Below are 23,621 nucleotides of genomic sequence, written 5' to 3'. Positions count from 1 at the left end.
CTCCATTTATTGATTTATTTTACTTGTACATATTTATTCTATTTATTTTATTTAGTTAATATGTTTTGTTTAGTTCTCTGTCTCCCCCTTCTAGCCTGTGAGCTCGCTGTTGGGTAGGGACCGTCTCTAGATGTTGCCAACTTGGACTTCCCAAGCGCTTAGTCCCAAGGAGTCCCACTTCTCCCAAGGAGAAGCAGCGTGGCTCAGTGGAAAGAGCCCGGGCTTTGGAGTGAGAGGTAGTGGGTTCAAATCCCCCCTCCGCCACTTGTCAGCTGTGTGACTTGGGGCAAGTCACTTCACTTCTCTGGGCCTCAGTTCCCTCATCTGGAAAATGGGGATGAAGACTGGGAGTCCCCCGTGGGACAACCTGATCACCTTGTATTTCCCCAGCGCTTTCTCTGTCTCCCCCTTCTAGACTGTGAGCCCACTGTTGGGTAGGGACTGTCTCTGTATGTTGCCAACTTGTACTTCCCAAGCGCTTAGTACAGTGCTCTGCACACAGTAACCGCTCAATAAATATGATTGATTGATTGATTGATTAGAACAGTGCTTTGCACATAGTAAGTGCTTAACAAATACCATCATTATTATTATTATTATAAATACGATTGAATGAATGAATTTAGGGTGGGTCGTTCCTCTCTCTCACACGTGACGAGCGCCAAGGGAGTCAGTCCCCTGTTGAAGCACCAGAGCAGGGACTGTGAGCCCGTTGTTGAGGAGGGACCGTCTCTATATGTTGCCAACTTGGACTTTCCAAGCGCTTAGTACAGTGTCTGCACACAGTAAGGGCTCAATAAATACAATTGAATGAAGGAATGAATGAATCTAGGGTGGGCCGTTCCTCTCTCTCACTGGTGGCGAGCCCCAAGGGAGTCAGTCCCCTGTTGAAGCACCAGAGCAGGGACTGTGAGCCTGTTGTTTGGGAGGCACTGTCACTATATGTCAATCAATCAATCAATCAATCGTATTTATTGAGTGCTTACTGTGTGCAGAGCATTGTACTAAGCGCTTGGGAAGTCCAAGTTGGCAACATATAGAGACAGTCCCTACCCAACAGTGGGCTCGCAGTCTTCCTTCCTTCCTCTCCCCGCCTCGTCCCCTTCTCCATCCCCCCATCTTACCTCCTTCCCTTCCCCACAGCACCTGTAGATATGGATATATGTTTGTATGCATTTATTACTCTATTTGTTTATTTATTTATCTTACTTGTATATATCTATTCTATTTATTTTATTTTGTTAGTATGTTTGGTTTTGTTCTCTGTCTCCCCCTTCTAGACTGTGAGCCCGCTGTTGGGTAGCGACTGTCTCTATGTGTTGCCGACTTCATTCATTCATTCATTCAATCGTATTTATTGAGCGCTTACTGTGTGCGGACCACTGTACTAAGTGCTTGGGAAGTCCAAGTTGGCAACATATAGAGACAGTCCCTACCCAACAGTGGGCTCACAGTCTAGAAGGGGGAGATGGACAACAAAACAAAACATATTAACAAAATAAAATAAATAGAATAAATATGTACAAATAAAATAAATTCATTCATTCAATCGTATTTATTGAGCGCTTACTGTGTGCGGAGCACTGGACTAAGCGCTTGGGAAATACAAGTCGGCCACACATAGAGACGGTCCCTACCCAACAGCGGGCTCACAGTCTAGAAGGGGGAGACGGACAACAAAACAAAACATATTAACAAAATAAAATAAATAGAATAAATATGTACAAATAAAATAAATTCATTCATTCAATCGTATTTATTGAGCGCTTACTGTGTGCAGAGCACTGTACTAGGCGCTTGGGAAGTACAAGTCGGCAACACATAGAGACGGTCCCTACCCAACAGCGGGCTCACAGTCTAGAAGGGGGAGGCAGAGAACAAAACAAAACATATTAACAAAATAAGACAAATAGAATGTGTGTCCAAATAAAATAAATAAATAAATAGAGTAATAAATCCGTACAAACATATATCCATATATCCAGGTGCCGTGGGGAGGGGAAGGAGGTAAGGCGGGGGGATGGGGAGGGGGAAGAGAGGGAGAGGAAGGAGCTATATACACAGGATTAATAGAGTAATAAATATGTTCAAATATACGTCGCCCCGCATGCCGTAAGTGTTCAATAAATAGCACTGATTGATTGCCTAGTGCAGTCCAGCTGGATGCCTGCTCACCTGCAGGCCGCAAATCATCATCATCATCATCATCATCATCATCATCAATCGTATTTATTGAGCGCTTACTATGTGCAGAGCACTGTACTAAGCGCTTGGGAAGTACAAATTGGCAACATATAGAGACAGTCCCTACCCAACAGTGGGCTCACAGTCTAAAAGTCTAAATCTCTGAAAAAGGGGATCGAACTTTCCTCAGGGATCCTGGGACATCCTCCGGGACCCTCACTCGTCCCCTCCCATTCCTGGAAGCGCTTAGTCCAGTGCTCTGCACACAGTAAGCGCTCAATAAGTACGACCGAATGGAATGAAGTCTCTTCCTCCCAAAGCCAGCAGCAGTACACCAGGGGGGTGGGAGGGATGGCAGGATTAGAACCCACTGCGCCGTGCGGGACAGAGGCCGGGACTGACACGATTATGTGGAACAGTGCTTGGCACATAGTAAGCGTCAGCTGGGTGACTTTGGGCAAGTCACTTCACTTCTCTGGGCCTCAGTTCCCTCAACTGGAAAATGGGGATGAAGACTGTGAGCCCCCAGGCACATAGGAAGCGTCAGCTGGGTGACTTTGGGCAAGTCACTTCACTTCTCTGGGCCTCAGTTCCCTCATCTGGAAAATGGGGATGAAGACTGGGAGCCCCCAGGCACATAGGAAGCGTCAGCTGGGTGACTTTGGGCAAGTCACTTCACTTCTCTGGGCCTCAGTTCCCTCATCTGGAAAATGGGGATGAAGACTGGGAGCCCCCAGGCACATAGTAAGCGTCAGCTGGGTGACTTTGGGCAAGTCACTTCACTTCTCTGGGCCTCAGTTCCCTCATCCGGAAAATGGGGATGAAGACTGGGAGCCCCCAGGCACATAGTAAGCGTCAGCTGGGTGACTTTGGGCAAGTCACTTCACTTCTCTGGGCCTCAGTTCCCTCATCCGGAAAATGGGGATGAAGACTGTGAGCCCCCAGGCACATAGTAAGAAGCGTCAGCTGGGTGACTTTGGGCAAGTCACTTCACTTCTCTGGGCCTCAGTTCCCTCATCTGGAAAATGGGGATGAAGACTGTGAGCCCCCAGGCACATAGTAAGCATCATCAATCATCAATTGTATTTATTGAGCGCTTACTAGGTGCAGAGCACTGTACTAAGCGCTTATACACATTATATACATATAAGCATCAGCTGGGTGACTTTGGGCAAGTCACTTCACTTCTCTGGGCCTCAGTTCCCTCATCTGGAGCGCTTAGTCCAGTGCTCTGCACACAGTAAGCGCTCCATAAATCCGATTGATTGATTAAAAGGGGGAGACAGAGAACCAAACATACTAACGAAATAAAATAAATAGAATAGATAGGTACCAGCAAAATAAATAAATAAATAAATAAACTTGGCCTTCCCGAGAGCTTAGTCCAGTGCCTGCACACAGTCAGCGCTCAATAAATAGGACGGAATGACTGACTGAATGAGCCCGCTGTTGGGTATATGATTATTATATATGTTGCCAGCTTGTACTTCCCAAGCGCTAAGTCCAGTGCTCTGCACGCGGTAAGCGCTCAATGATTGATGGATTAAAACAGAACCAAACCAAACATACTAACAAAATAAAATAAATAGAATAGATAGGTACCGGCAAAATAAATAAATAAATAAACTTGGCCTTCCCGAGCGCTTAGTCCAGTGCTCTGCACGCGGTAAGCGCTCAATGATTGATGGATTAAAAGAGAACCAAACCAAACATACTAACAAAATAAAATAAATAGAATAGATAGGTACCAGCAAAATAAATAAATAAATAAACTTGGCCTTCCCGAGCGCTTAGTCCAGTGCCTGCACACAGTCAGCGCTCAATAAATAGGACAGAATGACTGACTGAATGAGCCCGCTGTTGGGTATATTATTATTATATATGTTGCCAGCTTGTACTTCCCAAGCGCTTAGTCCAGTGCTCTGCACGCAGTAAGCGCTCAATAAATCCTATTGATGGATTAAAAGAGAACCAAACCAAACATACTAACAAAATAAAATAAATAGAATAGATAGGTACCAGCAAAATAAATAAATAAATAAACTTGGCCTTCCCGAGCGCTTAGTCCAGTGCCTGCACACAGTCAGCGCTCAATAAATAGGACAGAATGACTGACTGAATGAGCCCGCTGTTGGGTATATTATTATTATATATGTTGCCAGCTTGTACTTCCCAAGCGCTTAGTCCAGTGCTCTGCACGCGGTAAGCACTCAATGATTGATGGATTAAAACAGAACCAAACCAAACATACTAACAAAATAAAATAAATAGAATAGATAGGTACAAGCAAAATAAATAAATAAATAAACTTGGCCTTCCTGAGCGCTTAGTCCAGTGCCTGCACACAGTCAGCGCTCAATAAATAGGACGGAATGACTGACTGAATGAGCCCGCTGTTGGGTATATGATTATTATATATGTTGCCAGCTTGTACTTCCCAAGCGCTTAGTCCAGTGCTCTGCACGAGGTAAGCGCTCAATAAATCCGATTGATGGATTAAAAGAGAACCAAACCAAACATACTAACAAAATAAAATAAATAGAATAGATAGGTACCAGCAAAATAAATAAATAAATAAACTTGGCCTTCCTGAGCGCTTAGTCCAGTGCCTGCACACAGTCAGCGCTCAATAAATAGGACAGAATGACTGACTGAATGAGCCCGCTGTTGGGTATATTATTATTATATATGTTGCCAGCTTGTACTTCCCAAGCGCTTAGTCCAGTGCTCTGCACGCAGTAAGCGCTCAATAAATCCTATTGATGGATTAAAAGAGAACCAAACCAAACATACTAACAAAATAAAATAAATAGAATAGATAGGTACCAGCAAAATAAATAAATAAATAAACTTGGCCTTCCCGAGCGCTTAGTCCAGTGCCTGCACACAGTCAGCGCTCAATAAATAGGATGGAATGACTGACTGAATGAGCCCGCTGTTGGGTATATCATTATTATATATGTTGCCAGCTTGTCCTTCCCAAGCGCTTAGTCCAGTGCTCTGCACGCAGTAAGCGCTCAATGATTGATGGATTAAAAGAGAACCAAACCAAACATACTAACAAAATAAAATAAATAGAATAGATAGGTATCAGCAAAATAAATAAATAAATAAACTTGGCCTTCCTGAGCGCTTAGTCCGGTGCCTGCACACAGTCAGCGCTCAATAAATAGGATGGAATGACTGACTGAATGAGCCCGCTGTTGGGTATATTATTATTATATATGTTGCCAACTTGTACTTCCCAAGCGCTTAGTCCAGTGCTCTGCACGCAGTAAGCGCTCAATAAATCCGACTGATGGATTAAAAGAGAACCAAACCAAACATACTAACGAAATAAAATAAATAGAATAGATAGGTATCAGCAAAATAAATAAATAAATAAACTTGGCCTTCCCGAGCGCTTAGTGCAGTGCCTGCACACAGTCAGCGCTCAGTAAATAGGATGGAATGACTGACTGAATGAGCCCGCTGTTGGGTATATGATTATTATATATGTTGCCAGCTTGTACTTCCCAAGCGCTTAGTCCAGTGCTCTGCACGCGGTAAGCGCTCAATGATCGATGGATTAAAAGAGAACCAAACCAAACATAAGTAATAAATAACATATTTATTACTCTATTTATTTATTTATTTTACTTGTACATTTCTATCCTATATTTATTTCATTTTGTTGGTATGTTTGGTCTTGTTCTCTGTCTCCCTCTTTTAGACTGTGAGCCCGCCGTTGGGTAGGGACTGTCTCTCTGTGTTGCCGACTTGTACTTCCCAAGCGCTTAGTCCAGTGCTCTGCACATAGTAAGCACTCAATAAATACGATTGATGATGATGATGATGATAGTAAGCGCTCAATAAATACGATTGATGATGATGATGATGATAGTAAGCACTCAATAAATACGATTGATTGATTGATTGATAAGTAAGCGCTCAATAAATCCAACTGATGGATTAAAAGAGAACCAAACCAAACACACTAACAAAATAAAATAAATAGAATAGACGGGGACAAGTAAAATAAATAAAGAAATAAACTGGGCCTTCCCAAGCGCTTAGTCCAGTGCCTGCACACAGTCAGCGCTCAGTAAACAGGATGGGATGGATGAAGGAGAAAAGGGGTTGGCTCCAAGATGGAGTCAGCGGCCTGCTTTCTCTCCCGAGTAATTAAAAGGGTGAAATCCTCCCCCGGGTGACCCCGCTGCTCGGGGCCCCGGCTCATTTCCACATGAAAGGCCCACGGAGGCACTTTCTCCCTTTCACATTCACCGTGAGGCCCGGGCCGGGAATGAAAGAAAGAAAGGAAAACCTTCTGAGAAACTGGAGGGCCTCAAAAATGTCTTTGTGTCGGCCTGAGAACTGAGTGTCGAGGGGGTGTGTGTCTGGGCGGGCTGAGGACGGCCATTTGGGAGAAGAGTGTCTGTCTGAGAGGGTGTGTGGTTGTGCAGGGCGGATTATGATTTGGAAAGCACTGTGGCTCAGAGGAAAGGGCCACAGGTCGTGGGTTCAAATCCCGCCAATGCCACTTGTCAGCTGGGTGACCTTGGGGCGGGTGGGTAGGGACCGTCTCTCTATGTTGCCAACTTGTCCTTCCCAAGCGCTTAGTACAGGGCTGTGCACACAGTAAGTGAGCCCGCTGTTGGGTAGGGACCGTCTCTAGATGTTGCCAACTTGGACTTCCCAAGCGCTTAGTCCAGTGCTCTGCACACAGTAAGCGCTCAATAAATAGGATGGAATGACTGACTGATTGAATAAGCCCGCTGTTGGGTAGGGACCGTCTCTATATGTTGCCAACTTGTCCTTCTCAAGTGCTTAGTACAGTGCTCTGCACACAGTAAGTGAGCCCGCTGTTGGGTAGGGACCGTCTCTCTCTGTTGCCAACTTGAACTTCCCAAGCGCTTAGTACAGTGCTGTGCACACGGTAAGTGAGCCCACTGTTAGGTAGGGACCATCTCTCTCTGTTGCCAACTTGGACTTCCCAAGCGCTTAGTCCAGTGCTCTGCACACAGTAAGCGCTCAATAAATAGGATGGAATGACTGACTGACTGAATAAGCCCACTGTTGGGTAGGGACCGTCTCTATATGTTGCCAACTTGTCCTTCTCAAGTGCTTAGTACAGTGCTCTGCACACAGTAAGTGAGCCCGCTGTTGGGTAGGGACTGTCTCTATCTATTGCCAACTTGTCCTTCCCAGGCGCTTAGTACAGTGCTCTGCACATGGTAAGTGAGCCTGCTGTTGGGTAGGGACCGTCTCTCTATGTTGCCAACTTGGACTTCCCAAGCGCTTAGTCCAGTGCTCTGCACACAGTAAGCGCTCAATAAATAGGATGGAATGACTGACTGAATAAGCCCGCTGTTGGGTAGGGACCATCTCTAGATGTTGCCAACTTGTCCTTCCCAAATGCTTAGTACAGTGCTCTGCACACAGTAAGTGAGCCCGCTGTTGGGTAGGGACCGTCTCCAGATGTTGCCAACTTGTCCTTCCCAAGCGCTTAGTCCAGTGCTCTGCACACAGTAAGCGCTCAATAAATAGGATGGAGTGACTGACTGTTTATACGTTTTTATTACTCTATTTTACTTGTACATATCTATTCTATTTATTGTATTTTGTTAATATGTTTGGTTTTGTTCTCTGTGCCCCCCTTCTAGACTGTGAGCCCACTGTTGGGTAGGGAACGTCTCTATCTGTTGCCAACTTGGACTTCCCAAGCGCTTAGTCCAGTGCTCTGCACACAGAAAGCGCTCAATAAATAGGATGGAATGACTGACTTGACTGAATGAGCCCGCTGTTGGGTAGGGACTGTCTCTATCTGTTGCCAACTTGTCCTTCCCAAGCACTTAGTACAGTGCTCTGCACACAGTAAGTTAGCCCATTGTTGGGTAGACACTGTCTCTATATGTTGCCAACTTATACTTCCCGAGGGCTTAGTACAGTGCTCTGCAAACAGTAAGTGAGCCCACTGTTGGGTAGGGACCGTCTCTATCTGTTGCCAACTTGTACTTCCCAAGCGCTTAGTACAGTGCTCTGCACACAGTAAGTGAGCCCACTGTTGGGTAGGGACCGTCTCTATATGTTGCCAACTTGGACTTCCCTAGCGCTTAGAACAGTGCTTTGCATATAGTAAGCACTTAATAAACGCCATCATCATTATTATTATTATATATGTTGCCAACTTGGACTTCCCAAGTGCTTAGTCCAGTGCTCTGCACACAGTAAGCACTCAATAAATACGATTGAACGAATGAAGTCGCTTCACTTCTCTGGGCCTCAGTTCCCTCATCTGTAAACTGAGGGATGAAGACTGTGAGCCCCCCGTGGGACAACCTGATCCCCTTGTAACCTCCCCAGCGCTTAGAACAGTGCTTTGCACATAGTAAGCACTTAATAAATGCCATCATTATTATTATTATTATATATGTTGCCAACTTGTACTTCCCAAGCGCTTAGTCCAGTGCTCTGCACACAGTAAGCGCTCAATAAATACGATTGAATGAATGAAGTCACTTCACTTCTCTGGGCCTCAGTTCCCTCGTCTGTCAAATGGGGATGAAGACTGTGAGCCCCCCGAGGGACAACCTGATCACCTTGTAACCTCCCTAGCGCTTAGAACAGTGCTTCGCACGCAGTAAGCGCTCAATAAATGCCATTATTATTATTATTATTATTATTATTATTATTATTATTATGGAATGAATGAAACAGTGCTTTGCACATAGTAAGCACTTAATAAATGCCATCATTATTATTATTATTATTATATATGTTGCCAACTTGGACTTCCCAAGCGCTTAGTCCAGTGCTCTGCACACAGTAAGCGCTCAATAAATACGATTGAATGAATGAAGTCACTTCACTTCTCTGGGCCTCAGTTCCCTCATCTGTAAAACGAGGGATGAAGACTGTGAGCCCCCCGTGGGACAACCTGTTCACCTGGTATCTAACCCCAGCGCTTAGAACAGTGCTTGGCACATAGTAAGTGCTTAACAAATACCAACATTATTATTATTATTTGGGAGAGTTGGGGGTGAGGAGAGGGTGAGTCTGAGGGTGGAGGCCAAGTCGGGGTGATGGAATGAGAGAGCTTGAGATGGGGAAGGATGGATAATTTGTACTTCCCAAGTGCTTAGTACAGTGCTCTGCACACAGTAAGCGCTCAATAAATACGATTGAATGAATAATTGTGTGCACGTTGGGTGTGCGATGCCTGTGTCTGCCCTTTTGGGTGAACGGGAGAGGGCTTTGATGGAGTCGGGGATGAGGAGAGGGTGAGCTAAGCGACGGCAAGACGGGGGACGATTGATAATAATAATAATAATAATGGCATTTATTAAGCACTTACAATGTGCAAAGCACTGTTCTAAGCGCTGGGAAGTTACAAGGTGATCAGGTTGTCCCACATGGGGCTCACAGTCTTAATCCCCATTTTACAGATGAGGTAACTGAGGCACAGAGAAGGTAAGTGACTTGCCCAAGGTCCCACAGCAGACTTGTGGTGGAGCCGGGATTCGAACCCACGACCTCTGACTCCAAAGCCCAGGCTCTTTCCACTGAGAGTGTGTCGGGTGTGGGGGTTCATTCATTCATTCCGTCGTATTGATTATAATAATAATAATAATGGCATTTATTAAGCGCTTACTATGTGCAAAGCACCGTTCTAAGCGCTGGGGAGGTTCCAAGGTGATCAGGTTGTCCCCCGGGGGGCTCACAGTCTTCATCCCCATTTTCCAGATGAGGTCACTGAGGCCCAGAGAAGCGAAGTGACTTGCCCAAAGTCACACAGCTGATTGATTGAGCGCTTACTGTGAGCAGAGCACTGGACTAAGCGCTTGGGAAGCCCAAGTCGGCAACATCTAGAGACGGTCCCTACCCAACGACGGGCTCACGGTCTAGAAGTGAGGAGCGAGAAGCAGCGTGGCTCAGTGGGAAGAGCCCGGGCTTTGGAGTCAGAGGTCACGGGTTCAAATCCCGACTCCGCCAGTTGTCAGCTCTGTGACGGTGGGCAAGTCACTTCATTCATTCATTCAATCGTATTTATTGAGCGCTTACTGTGTGCAGAGCACTGGACTAAGCGCTTGGGAAGTCCAAGTTGGCAACATCTAGAGACGGTCCCTACCCAACAGCGGGCTCACAGTCTAGAAGGGGGAGACGGACAGCAAAACCAAACATATTAACAAAATAAAATAAATAGAATATGTACAAATAAAATAGAGTAATAAATACGTACAAGCATTCATTCATTCATTCAATCGTATTTATTGAGCGCTTACTGTGTGCAGAGCACTGGACTAAGCGCTTGGGAAGTCCAAGTTGGCAACATCTAGAGACGGTCCCTACCCGACAGCGGGCTCACAGGCTAGAAGGGGGAGACGGACAACAAAACAAAACATATTAACAAAATAAAATAAATAGAATAAATATGTATAAATAAAATAAATTGAGTAATAAATATGTACAAACATTCATTCATTCGATTGTATTTATTGAGCGCTTACTGTGTGCAGAGTACTGTACTAAGCACTTGGGAAGTACAAGTCGGCAACATCTAGAGACGGTCCCTACCCAACAGTGGGCTCACAGTCTAGAAGGGGGAGACGGAGAACAAAACAAAACATATTAACAAAATAAAATAAATAGAATAAATATGTACAAATAAAATAGAGTAATAAATACGTACAAACATTCATTCATTCATTCGATCGTATTTATTGAGCGCTTACTGTGTGCAGAGTACTGTACTAAGCACTTGGGAAGTCCTAGTTGGCAACATCTAGAGACGGTCCCTACCCAACAGCGGGCTCACAGTCTAGAAGGGGGAGACAGGGAACCAAACCAAACATATTAACAAAATAAAATAAATAGAATAAATTTGTACAAATAAAATAGAGTAATAAATACGTACAAACATAAACCTGATGGCTCAGCGGAAGGAGCCCAGGCTTTGGAGTCAGAGGTCATGGGTTCGAACCCCGGCTCCGCCACATGTCTGCTGTGTGACCTTGGGCAAGTCACTTCACTTCTCTGAGCCTCAGTTCCCTCATCTGGAAAATGGGGATTAAGACTGTGAGCCCCCTGTGGGACAACCTGATCACCTTGTAACCTCCCCAGCGCTTAGAACAGTGCTTTGCACAGAGTAAGCGCTTAATAAATCCCATCATTATTATTATACATATATACAGGTGCATATATACTTCACTTCTTTGTGCCTCAGTGACCTCCTCTGTAAAATGGGGATGAAGACTGTGAGCCCCCCGGGGGACAACCTGATCACCTCGTAACCTCCCCAGCGCTTAGAACAGTGCTTTGCACATAGTAAGCGCTTAATAAATGCCATCATTATTATTATTATTAGAAGGGGGAGACAGGCGACACAACAAAACATGGAGACAGGGGTCAAAACGGTCAGAACAAATGTTGTGTTTGAACAGGAAGCGTGGGTGAGATGGTTGGAGAAAGTGCGTGTACGTGTGCACTCCTGAGTGTACTGGACGACGGGAGGAACAGGAATGAGTGTGTCAGAAGGGGCAGGTGTGTTAATGGCCTGGCCCTTGCGGGGCCTGGGAGAGAACCAAAGAGGGGTTTTGTGTGTAGACAAAATCGGGGGGGGAGGCGCTCAATACATGGCCAACAAGGACAAGGAGAGCTGTGGGTCAGCCGGCCGGCCGGCCGGAATAATAATAATAATAATGATGGTATTTATTAGAGAAGCGGCGTGGCTCAGTGGAAAGAGCGTGGGCTCGGGAGTCCGAGGTCATGGGTTCGAATCCTGCCTCCCCCACATGCCTGCTGTGTGACCTTGGGCAAGTCACTTCACTTCTCTGTGCCTGAGTTCCCTCATCTGTAAAATGGGGATTAAGATTGTGAGCCCCACACGGGACAATCTCATCTCCTTGTGTTCCCCCCCCCCCAGCGCTTAGAACAGTGCTTTGCACATAGTAAGCGCTTAACAAATACCAACATTATTATTATTATTATTATTAAGCGCTTACTATGGGCAAAGCACTGTTCTAAGCGCTGGGGAGGTTACAAGGTGATCAGGTTGTCCCACGGGGAGGTCGCAGGCTTCATCCCCATTTTACAGATGAGGTCACTGAGGCCCAGAGAAGTGAAGTGACTTGGCCAAAGTCACCCAGCTGACAATTGGCGGTGCTGGGATTTGAACCCGTGACCTCTGACTCCAAAGCCCGGGCTCTTTCCACTGAGCCACGCTGCTTCTCTGCCCGGCACAGGGCCGACCTTGCGCGGAGGCCGACCTCCCGGGGCGCTGATAAAATGTGTGGCGAAGCCAAGGACTGGGCAGGCCGGAGGGCACAGAGGGGCATTCATTTCATTCATTCAATCGTACTTATTGAGCGCTTACTGTGTGCAGAGCACTGTACTAAGCGTTTGGGAAGGACAAGTCGGCAACGTAGGGAGACGGTCCCTACCCAACAGTGGGCTCACAGGCTAGAAGGGTCTTGGGACCCGGATGCGAGGGGATGGGGGTGGGGGGCGTCCATCTCAGAGGCCCCGTCTGTCTCAGGGTCCAGAGGTGCGGGGTGGATCGGGGGCACCCAAGGGCTGTCCGGGGGGCCGAGGGACAATAGAAGAAGAAGAAGAAGAAGCAGTGTGGCTCAATGTTTGGAGTCAGAGGTCAGGGGTTCAAATAATAGTAACAATAATACTAATAATAATAATAATGGTATTTTAGAGATGGTATTTAGTTAAGAGCCCGGGCTTTGGAGTCAGAGGTCAGGGGTTCAAATCATCGTTATAATAATAACAATAATAACGGTATTTTAGAGATGGTATTTAGTTAAGAGCCCGGGCTTTGGATTCAGAGGTCAGGTGTTCAAATAATAATAATAATAATAATAATAATGGTATTTTAGAGATGGTATTTAGTTAAGAGCCCGGGCTTTGGAGTCAGAGGTCAGGGGTTCAAATCATCGTTATAATAATAACAATAATAACGGTATTTTAGAGATGGTATTTAGTTAAGAGCCCGGGCTTTGGATTCAGAGGTCAGGTGTTCAAATAATAATAATAATAATAATAATAATGGTATTTTAGAGATGGTATTTAGTTAAGAGCCCGAGCTTTGGAGTCAGAGGTCAGGGGTTCAAATCATAATAATAATAATAATAATAATAATAATAATAATAATAATAATAATGACGGTATTTTAGAGATGGTATTTAGTTAAGAGCCCGGGCTTTGGAGTCAGAGGTCAGGGGTTCAAATCATCATAATAATAATAATAATAATAATAATGTTATTTTAGAGATGGTATTTAGTTAAGAGCCCGGGCTTTGGAGTCAGAGGTCAGGGATTCAAATCATCATCATCATCATCATCATAATAATAATAATGGTATTTTAGAGATGGTATTTAGTTAAGAGCCCGGGCTTTGGAGTCAGAGGTCAGGGGTTCAAATCATCATCATCATAATAATAATGATGGTATTTTAGAGATGGTATTTAGTTAAGAGCCCGGGCTTTGGAGTCAGAGGTCAGGGTTCAAATAATAATAATAATAACAATAATAATAATAATAATAATAATAATAATAATAATAATATTTTAGAGATGGTATTTAGTTAAGAACCCGGGCTTTGGAGTCAGAGCTCAGGGATTCAAATAATAATAATAATAATAATGATGGTATTTTAGAGATGGTATTTAGTTAAGAGCCCGGGCTTTGGAGTCAGAGGTCAGGGGTTCAAATAATAATAATAATAATAATAATAATAATAATAATAATGATAGTATTTTAGAGGTGGCATTTAGTTAAGAGCCCGGGCTTTGGAGTCAGAGGTCAGGGGTTCAAATCATCACCATCATAATAATAATGATGGTATTTTAGAGATGGTATTTAGTTAAGAGCTTGGGCTTTGGAGTCAGAGGTCAGGGGTTCCATTCATCATAATAATAATAATAATAATAATAATAATAATAATAATAATAATAATAATAATAATATTTTAGAGATGGTATTTAGTTAAGAGCCCGGGCTTTGGAGTCAGAGGTCAGGGGTTCAAATCATCATCATCATAATAATAATAATGATGATGGCATTTGTTAAGTGCTTACTATGTGCAAAGCACTGTTCTAAGCACTGGGGAGGATACAAAGTGATCAGGTTGTCCCACGTGGGGCTCACAGTCTTAATCCCCATTTTACGGATGAGGTAACTGAGGCACAGAGAAGTATAGTGACTTGCCCAAAGTCACACAGCAGACACACGGCGGAGCAGGATTTGAACCCATGACCTCTGACTCCCAAGTCTGTGCTCTTCATTCATTCCATTGTATTCATTGAGCACTTACTGTGTGCACAGAACTGTACTAAGCGCTTGGGGAGTACAAATCGGCAACATATAATAATAATAATAATGTTGGCATTCGTTAAGCACTTACTATGTGCCAAGCACTGTTCTAAGCGCTGGGGAGGTTACAAGGTAATCAGGTTGTCCCACGGGGGGCTCCCAGTCTTCATCCCCATTTTCCAGGTGAGGTCACTGAGGCCCAGAGAAGTTAAGTGATGTGCCCAAGGTCACACAGCTGACAAGTGGCAGAGCGGGATTAGAACCCATGACCTCTGACTCCCAAGCCCGGGCTCTTTCCACCGAGCCACGCTGCTTCTCTGTCGAGACGGTCCCTACCCAACGACGGGCTCACAGTCTAGAAACCCACTTCACCACGCTGCTTAGGAGGCAAAAAACGCAGCTCAATCAAAATTGTGGAATTTATTGAGTGCTTCCTATGTCTCAAGCAGCGTGGCTCAGTGGAAAGAGCCCGGGCTTTGGAGTCAGAGGTCATGGGTTCGAATCCCGGCTCCGCCACTTGTCAGCTGGGTGACTTTGGGCAAGTCGCTTCACTTCTCTGTGCCTCAGTTCCCTCATCTGGAAAATGGAGATGAAGACTGGGAGCCCCCGGTGGGACAACCTGATCAATCAATCAATCAATCGTATTTATTGAGCGCTTACTGTGTGCAGAGCACTGCACTAAGCGCTTGGGAAGTCCAAGTTGGCAACATCTAGAGACAGTCCCTACCCAACAGTGGGCTCACAGTCTAAAAGGGGGAGATTGACGCAGAGATAAACAGGGAGTGATAGAGATTGGGGAGAGACAGAGATAGAAAGAAATGAGGAGAGATAGAGAGACCAAAGGAGAGGCAGAGAGACAGAGAGAGAGAGAGAGAAGCAGGGACTGATAGAGATTGGGGGAGAGACAGAGATAGAGAGAAAGAGACCAAAGGAGAGGCAGAGAGACAGAGATAGAGAGAGAGAGAAACAGGGAGAGATAGAGAGACTGGGGGGAGAGGCAGGGAGACAGAGATAGAGGGAAACAGAGAGAGATAGAGGGAAACAAGGAGGGAGAGAGACCAAAGAAGAGGCAGAGAGACAGAGAGAGAGAGAGAGAAGCAGGGACTGATAGAGATTGGGGGAGAGACAGAGATAGAGAGAAAGAGACCAAAGGAGAGGCAGAGAGACAGAGATAGAGAGAGAGAGAAACAGGGAGAGATAGAGAGACTGGGGGGAGAGGCAGGGAGACAGAGATAGAGGGAAACAGAGAGAGATAGAGGGAAACAAGGAGGGAGAGAGACCAAAGAAGAGGCAGAGAGACAGAGAGAGAGAAAGAGAGAGAGAGAGAGAGAAACCGGGAGTGATAGAGATTGGAGGAGAGACAGAGAGACAGAAATAGAGAGAAATAAGGAGAGACAGAGAGACCAAAGGAGAGGCAGAGAGACAGAGAGACAGAGAGAAAAACCGGGAGTGATATAGAGACCAAAGGAGAGGCAGAGAGACAGAGAGACAGAGAGAAACAGGGAGTGATAGAGAGACGGGGGGGAGAGGCAGGGAGACAGAGATAGAGGGTAACAAGGAGAGATAGAGAGACCAAAGGACAGGCAGAGAGACAGAGAGAGAGAAACAGGGAGCGGTAGAGATTGGGGAGAGACTGAGAGACACAGCGAAACAAGGAGAGATAGAGAGACCAAAGGAGAGGCAGAGAAACAGAGAGAGAGAGAGAAACAGGGAGTGATAGAGATTGGGGAGAGACAGAGAGACAGAGATAGAGGGAAACAAGGAGAGATAGAGAGACCAAAGGAGAGGCAGAGAGACAGAGACAGAGAGAGAAACAGGGAGCGGTAGAGAGACAGAGATAGAGGGGAAACAAGGAGAGACAGAGAGACCAAAGGAGAGGCAGAGAGAGAGAAACAGGGAGTGATAGAGATTGGGGAGAGATGGAGAGACAGAGACAGAGGGAAACAAGGAGAGATAGAGAGACCAAAGGAGTGGCAGAGAGAGAGAGAGAGAGAGAGAGAGAGAGAGAAACAGGGAGTGATCGAGATTGGGGGAGAGACAGAGATAGAGAGAAATAAGGAGAGATAGAGAGACCAAAGGAGAGGCAGAGAGACAGAGATAGCGGGAAACAAGGAGTGATAGAGATTGGGGGAGAGACAAAGACAGAGATGGAGAGAAATAAAGAGAGATAGAGAGACCAAAGGAGAGGCAGAGAGACAGAGAGAGAGAGAAACAGGGAGCAATAGAGATTGGGGAGAGACAGAGAGACAGAGATAGTCTCTATATGTTGCAAACTTTTACTTCCCAAGTGCTTAGTACAGTGCTCTGCACACAGTAAGTGCTCAATAAATACAATTGAATGAATGAATGAAAGAGATAGAGGGAAACAAGGAGAGATAGAGAGACCAAAGGACAGGCAGAGAGACAGACAGAGAAACAGGGAGTGATAGAGATTGGGGAGAGGCAGGGAGACAGAGATAGAGAGAAATAAGGAGAGATAGAGAGACCAAAGGAGAGGCAGAGAGAGAGAGAGAGAGAAACAGGTAGTGATGGAGGTTGGGGAGAGACAGAGATAGAGAGAAATAAGGAGAGATAGAAAGACCAAAGGAGAGGCAGAGAGACAGAGAGAGAGAGAGAGAAACAGGTAGTGATAGAGATTGGGGGAGAGACAGAGAGACAGAGATAGAGAGAAATAAGGAGAGATAGAGAGACCAAAGGAGAGGCAGAGAGACAGAGAGAGAAACAGGGAGTGATGGAGATTGGGGGAGAGACAGAGACAGAGATATAGAGAAATAAGGAGAGACAGAGAGACCAAAGGAGAGGCAGAGAGACAGAGAGAGAGAGACAGAGAGAGAGAGTCACAGAGAGAGAAACAGGGAGCGATAGAGAGACCGGGGGAGAGACAGAGAGACAGAGAGACCAAAGGAGAGACAGAGAGACAGAGATAGAGAGAAACGGGGAGAGACAGAGAGACCAAAGGACAGGCAGAGAGACAGAGAGAGAGATTGGGGGAGAGACAGAGATAGAGAGAAATAAGGAGAGATAGAGAGACCAAAGGAGAGGCAGAGAGACAGAGATAGCGGGAAACAAGGAGAGACAGAGAGACCAAAGGAGAGATAGAGAGACCAAAGGAGAGGCAGAGAGACCAAAGGAGAGATAGAGAGACCAAAGGAGAGGCAGAGAGACAGAGATAGAGAGAAACAAGGAGCGACAGAAAGATTGGAGGGAGAGGCAGGAAGACAGAGAGAGAGAGAGAGAGAAACAAGGAGACACAGAGAGAAACAGGCAATGAGACAGAGATGAGAGGGAGAGAGAAATGGGGAGAGATAGAAAGTTGGGGAGAAAGAGGGAGACAAAAAGGGAGACACAAAATAAGCACTCAATAAATATCCATTCATTCAATCGTATTGAGCATTTACTGCGTGCAGAGCACTGTTCTAAGCACTTGGGAGAGGACAATACAACGCTTAGAACAGTGCTTTGCATATAGTAAGTGCTTAATAAATGCCATTAGGAGAGAGAGAGACAGAAAGAGGCAGAGAGAGGGAAACTTGGGGGAAGAGATGGAGATTGATTCATTCATTCAATTGTATTTATTGAGCGCTTACTGTGTGCAGAGCACCGTACTAAGCGCTTGGGAAGTACAAGTTGGCAACATATAGAGACGGTCCCTACCCAACAACGGGCTCACAGTCCAGAGGACTGTGATTGAGATTGATTGATTGACTGTGATTGATTGAGAGGAGGGGACAGAGAGGCAGAGAGAGAAAAACAGGGAGAGAGACAGAGACAGAGTGACTGTGAGCTCCTTATGGGAAGGAACTGTGTCCGTTTGTTGTTGCATTGTCCTCTCCCAAGCTCTTAGTACAGTGCTTTGCACACAGTAAGCGCTCAGTTAATACGACAATGAATGAATTGAAAGAGGGAGGGAGAGAGACAGAAAGAGGCAGAGAGAGGGAAACTTTGGGGGAAGAGATGGAGATTGAGGGGGAGAGACGGAGGGAGAGAGGGAGATTTAGAAGGGGAGAAGGAGAGTCAGAGGACAGAAAGGGGCAGAGGGAGAGATAGAGGGAGAGACAGAGACAGAAAGAGGCAGAGAGAGGGAAACTTGGGGGAAGAGGTGGAGATTGAGGGGGAGAGAGGGAGATGTAGAAGGGGAGGAGAGTTAGAGGACAGAAAGAAACAGAGGGAGAGACAGAGAGACAGGAAGAGACAAAGAGAGGGAAATTTGGGGGAAGAGATGGAGGCTGAAGGGGTTGAGGGAGAGAGGGAGATTTAGAAGGGGAGAGGGAGAGTTAGAGGACAGAAAGGGGCAGAGGGAGAGACAGAGAGACAGGAAGAGACAAAGAGAGGGAAACTTGGGGGAAGAGATGGAGACTGAGGGGGAGGAGGGAGAGAGGGAGATTTAGAAGGGGAGAGGGAGAGTTAGAGGACAGAAAGGGGCAGAGGGATAGACAGAGAGAGACAGAAAGAGGCAGAGAGAGGGAAACTTGGGGGAAGAGATGGAGACTGACGGGGAGGAGGGAGAGAGGGAGATTTAGAAGGGGAGAGGGAGAGTTAGAGGACAGAAAGGGGCAGAGGGAGAGATAGAGGGAGAGACAGAGACAGAAAAAGGCAGAGAGAGGGAAACTTGGGGGAAGAGGTGGAGATTGAGGGGGAGAGACGGAGGGAGAGAGGGAGATTTAGAAGGGAAGAGGGAGAGTTAGAGGACAGAAAAGGGCAGAGGGAGAGACAGAGAGAGACAGAAAGAGGCAGAGAGAGGGAAACTTGGGGGAAGAGATGGAGATTGAGGGGGAGAGACGGAGGGAGAGAGGGAGGTTTAGAAGGGGAGAGGGAGAGTTAGAGGACAGAAAGGGGCAGAGGGAGAGATAGAGGGAGAGACACAAAGAGAGACAGAAAGAGGCAGAGAGGAAAACTTGGGGGAAGAGATGGAGATTGAGGGGGAGAGACGGAGGGAGAGAGGGAGATGTAGAAGGGGAGAAGGAGAGTCAGAGGACAGAAAGGGGCAGAGGGAGAGATAGAGGGAGAGACAGAGACAGAAAGAGGCAGAGAGAGGGAAACTTGGGGGAAGAGATGGAGACTGAGGGGGAGAGACGGAGGGAGAGAGGGAGATTTAGAAGGGGGAGGGAGAGTTAGAGGACAGAAAGCAGCAGAGGGAGAGATAGAGGGAGGGACAGAGAGACAGAAAGAGGCAGAGAGAGGGAAACTTGGGGGAAGACAGGGAGATTGAGGGAGAGAGAGGGAGATTTAGAAGGGGAGAGGGAGAGTTAGAGGACAGAAAGGGGCAGAGGGAGAGACAGAGAGAAAGGCAGAGAGAGGGAAACTTGGGGGAAGAGATGGAGATTGACGGGGAGAGATGGAGGGAGAGAGGAAGATTTAGAAGGGGAGAGGGAGAGTTAGAGGACAGAAAGGGGCAGAGGGAGAGATAGAGAGACAGAAAGAGGCAGAGAGAGGGAAACTTGGGGGAAGAGATGGAGATTGAGGGGGAGAGACGGAGGGAGAGAGGGAGATTTAGAAGGGGAGAGGGAGAGTTAGAGGACAGAAAGGGGCAGAGGGAGAGACAGAGGGAGAGAGAGAGAGAGAGAGAGAGAGAGAGAAGAAGGGCGAGACGGAGAGGAGGCCTCGACAAGAAGCACGTCTTCCCGCCCTCCGGTCCTCCATTTCTTCCGTGTCCAGCCGGGCTGGTGGGCATCCTTGACCCAGGAGAAGTCCCGTGCCCCAGTGTGTGGGAGTCCAGGCCCGCTGGCCACCCGCAGACCCCAGTCCCCCAGACCCCAGACCCCCAGACCCCCAGACCCCCAGGCCCAGGGCCAAGATGGGCCAGGGCCCAAGGGCAGGCCGGGGGCGCCACCCACTGGACTAGGCTGGCGCTGGTGGGCACCGCCGCCCGGGCCTAACTCGGCCCCCTGGCTTAGGCCGCCCTCTGACACACACGCTTCATTTGGGGGTGTAATAATAACAATAATAATAATAATAATGCCATTTATTAAGCACTTACGATGTGCCAAGCACTGTTCTAAGCACTAGGAAGGTTACAAGGTGACCAGGTGGTCCCCCGGGGGGCTCCCAGTCAATCCATCAATCAATCAATCGTATTTATCGAGCACTTACTGTGTGCAGAGCACTGGACTAAGCGCCTGGGAAGTCCAAGTTGGCAACATATAGAGACAGTCTCTACCCAACAGTGGGCTCACAGTCTAAAAGGGGGAGACAGAGAATCAATCAATCAATCGATCGATCGTATTTATTGAGCGCTTACTGTGTGCAGAGCACTGGACTAAGCGCTTGGGAAGTCCAAGTTGGCAACATATAGAGACAGTCCCTACCCAACAGTGGGCTCACAGTCTAAAAGGGGGAGACAGAGAATCAATCAATCAATCGATCGATCGTATTTATTGAGCGCTTACTGTGTGCAGAGCACTGGACTGAGCGCTTGGGAAGTCCAAGTTGGCAACATATAGAGACAGTCCCTACCCAACAGCGGGCTCACAGTCTAAAAGGGGGAGACGGAGAACAAAACCAAACATACTAACAAAAGAAAATAAATAGAATAGATACGTACAGGTTAAATAAATAAATAAATAAATAGAGTAATAAATATGTACAAACATATATCCATATATCCAGGTGCTGTGGGGAAGGGAAGGAGGTAAGATGGGGGGATGGAGAGGGGGGCAAGGGGGAGAGGAAGGAAGGGGCTCAGTCTGGGAAGGCCTCCTGGAGGAGGTGAGCTCTCAGTCTTCATCCCCATTTTCCAGATGAGGTCGCTGAGGCCCAGAGAAGTGAAGTGACTTGCCCAAAGTCACACAGCTGACAATTGGTGGGCCAGGATTTGAACCCGTAACCTCTGACTCCCAAGCCCGTGCTCTTTCCACTGAGCCACGCTGCTTCTCTATGGTACTTGCTATGCGCGGACTATGTGCCGAGCACTGTACTAAGTGCTGGGGTAGATATTCATTTGTTCATTCATTCAATCGTATTTATTGAGCACCTGCTGTGTATAATTCTATTTATTCTGATGGTTTTGACACCTGTCTATGTGTTTTGTTTTGTTGTCTGTCTTCCCCCTCTAGACTGTGAGCCCGCCGTTGGGTAGGGACCGTCTCTATCTGTTGCCGACTTGCACTTCCCAAGCGCTTAGTCCAGTGCTTTGCACACAGTAAGCGCTCAATGAATACAATTGAATGAATGAATGAATGAATGAATACAAGCAAATCAGGTTGGACGCAGTTCCTATCCCACGTGGTGCTCACAGTCGACCCGAATTTTATAGATGAGGGAGCTGAGGCCCAGAGAAGTGAAGCGACTTGCCCAAGGCCACACAGCAGGCAAGTGGTGGAGCCGGGATTAGAACCCACAACCTTCAGGCTCCCAGGCCTGTGCTCTCTCCATTACACCCTGATGCTTCCCAGCGTGGCTCAGTGGAAATAATAATAATAATAATAATAATAATAATAATAATAATTATGGCATTTGTTAAGTGCTTACTATGTGCCAAGCACTGCTGTAAGCACTGGGGGGATACAAGGTGATCAAGTTGTCCCACATGGGATTCACAGTCTTCATCCCCATTTTACAGACAAGGTAACTGAGGCTCAGAGAAGTTAAGTGACTTGCCCAAGGTCACACAGCAGACACGTGGTGGAGCTGGGACTCGAACCCATGACCTCGGACTCCAAAGCCCGGGCTCTTTCCACTGAGCCACGCTGCTTCTCTAGATCCCGGGCTTGGGATGCGAATCCGCCTCATGTCAGCTGTGTGACTTTGGGCAAGTCACTTCACTTCTCTGGGCCTCAGTGACCTCATCTGTAAAATGGGGGTTAAGACTGTGAGCCCCCCTGTGGGACAATCTGATCGCCTTGTAACCTCCCCAGAGCTTAGAACAGTGCTCTGCACATAGTAAGCACTTAATAAATGCCATTATTTTGATTATTATTATTATTATCTAGACTCGGTTGGGGTCACCGAGGCCTCCCAGCCCAGAATGAGGTCCGAGAATCCCCGGGAACCGGGAAGGGCGGCCGACTCGCTGCCCTCAGATTGCCCGGGAGGTCAGCAGGCCGGGAGGGAACCAAGGCCTTCCCGAGAATGACTCCTCAGGGAACAGGACCTCTTACCTCCTTCCCTTCCCCACAGCACCTGTATATATGGATATATGTTTGTACATATTTATTACTCTATTTATTTATTTTACTAGTACATATCTATTCTATTTATTTTCTTTAGTTAGTATGTTTGGTTTTGTTCTCTGTCTCCCCCTTTTAGACTGTCAGCCCACTGCTGGGTAGGGACTGTATCTATATGTTACCAACTTGTACTTCCCAAGCACTTAGTACAGTGCTCTGCACACAGTAAGCGCTCAATAAATACAATTGATGATGATGATGAACAGGACGGGCAGCGCGGCCCAAGGACGTTGGCCTCCAGCAAGGCTGTTTGCCCCAAGTTCCATCGGCCTAATGGCGATCGGCCAATCAATAATAATAATGATAACAATGGCATTTGTTAAGCGCTTACTATGTGCCGAGCACTGTAACAGTGCTCGGTCTCCCCCTTCTAGACTGTGAACCCACTGTTGGGCAGGGACCGTCTCTATATGTTGCCAACTTGGACTTCCCAAGCTCTTAGTACAGTGCTCTGCACACAGTAAGCGCTCAATAAATACGACTGACTGAATGAATAGTAAGCGCTTAACAAATGCCATCATTATTATTATCATTCATTCACTCATTGTTAAGCGCTTACTATGTGCAAAGCACCATTCTAAGCGCTGGGGGGTACAAGGTGATCAGGTTGACCCACGGGGGGCTCACAGTCTTCGTCCCCATTTTACAGATGAGGTAACTGAGGCTCAGAGAAGTTAATAATGATGGCATTTATTAAGTGCTTACTATGTACAAAGCACTGTTCTAAGCGCTGGGGAAGTTACAAGGTGATCAGGTTGTCCCTCAGGGGGCTCACAGTCATTTACAGATGAGGTAACTGAGGCACAGAGAAGTGAAGTGACTTGCCCAAAGTCACACAGCTGACAATTGGCAGAGCAGGGATTTGAACCCATGACCTCTGACTCCAAAGCCCAGGCTCTTTCCACTGAGCCACGCTACTTCTCAGAGAAGTTAAGTGACTGACTGACTGACTGAATGAATGAATGAATAGTA

The sequence above is a fragment of the Tachyglossus aculeatus genome, chromosome 21 (genome assembly GCF_015852505.1).
Source record: "Tachyglossus aculeatus isolate mTacAcu1 chromosome 21, mTacAcu1.pri, whole genome shotgun sequence".
Lineage (NCBI taxonomy): Eukaryota > Metazoa > Chordata > Mammalia > Monotremata > Tachyglossidae > Tachyglossus > Tachyglossus aculeatus.
Note: the sequence above shows the minus strand (reverse complement) of the source record.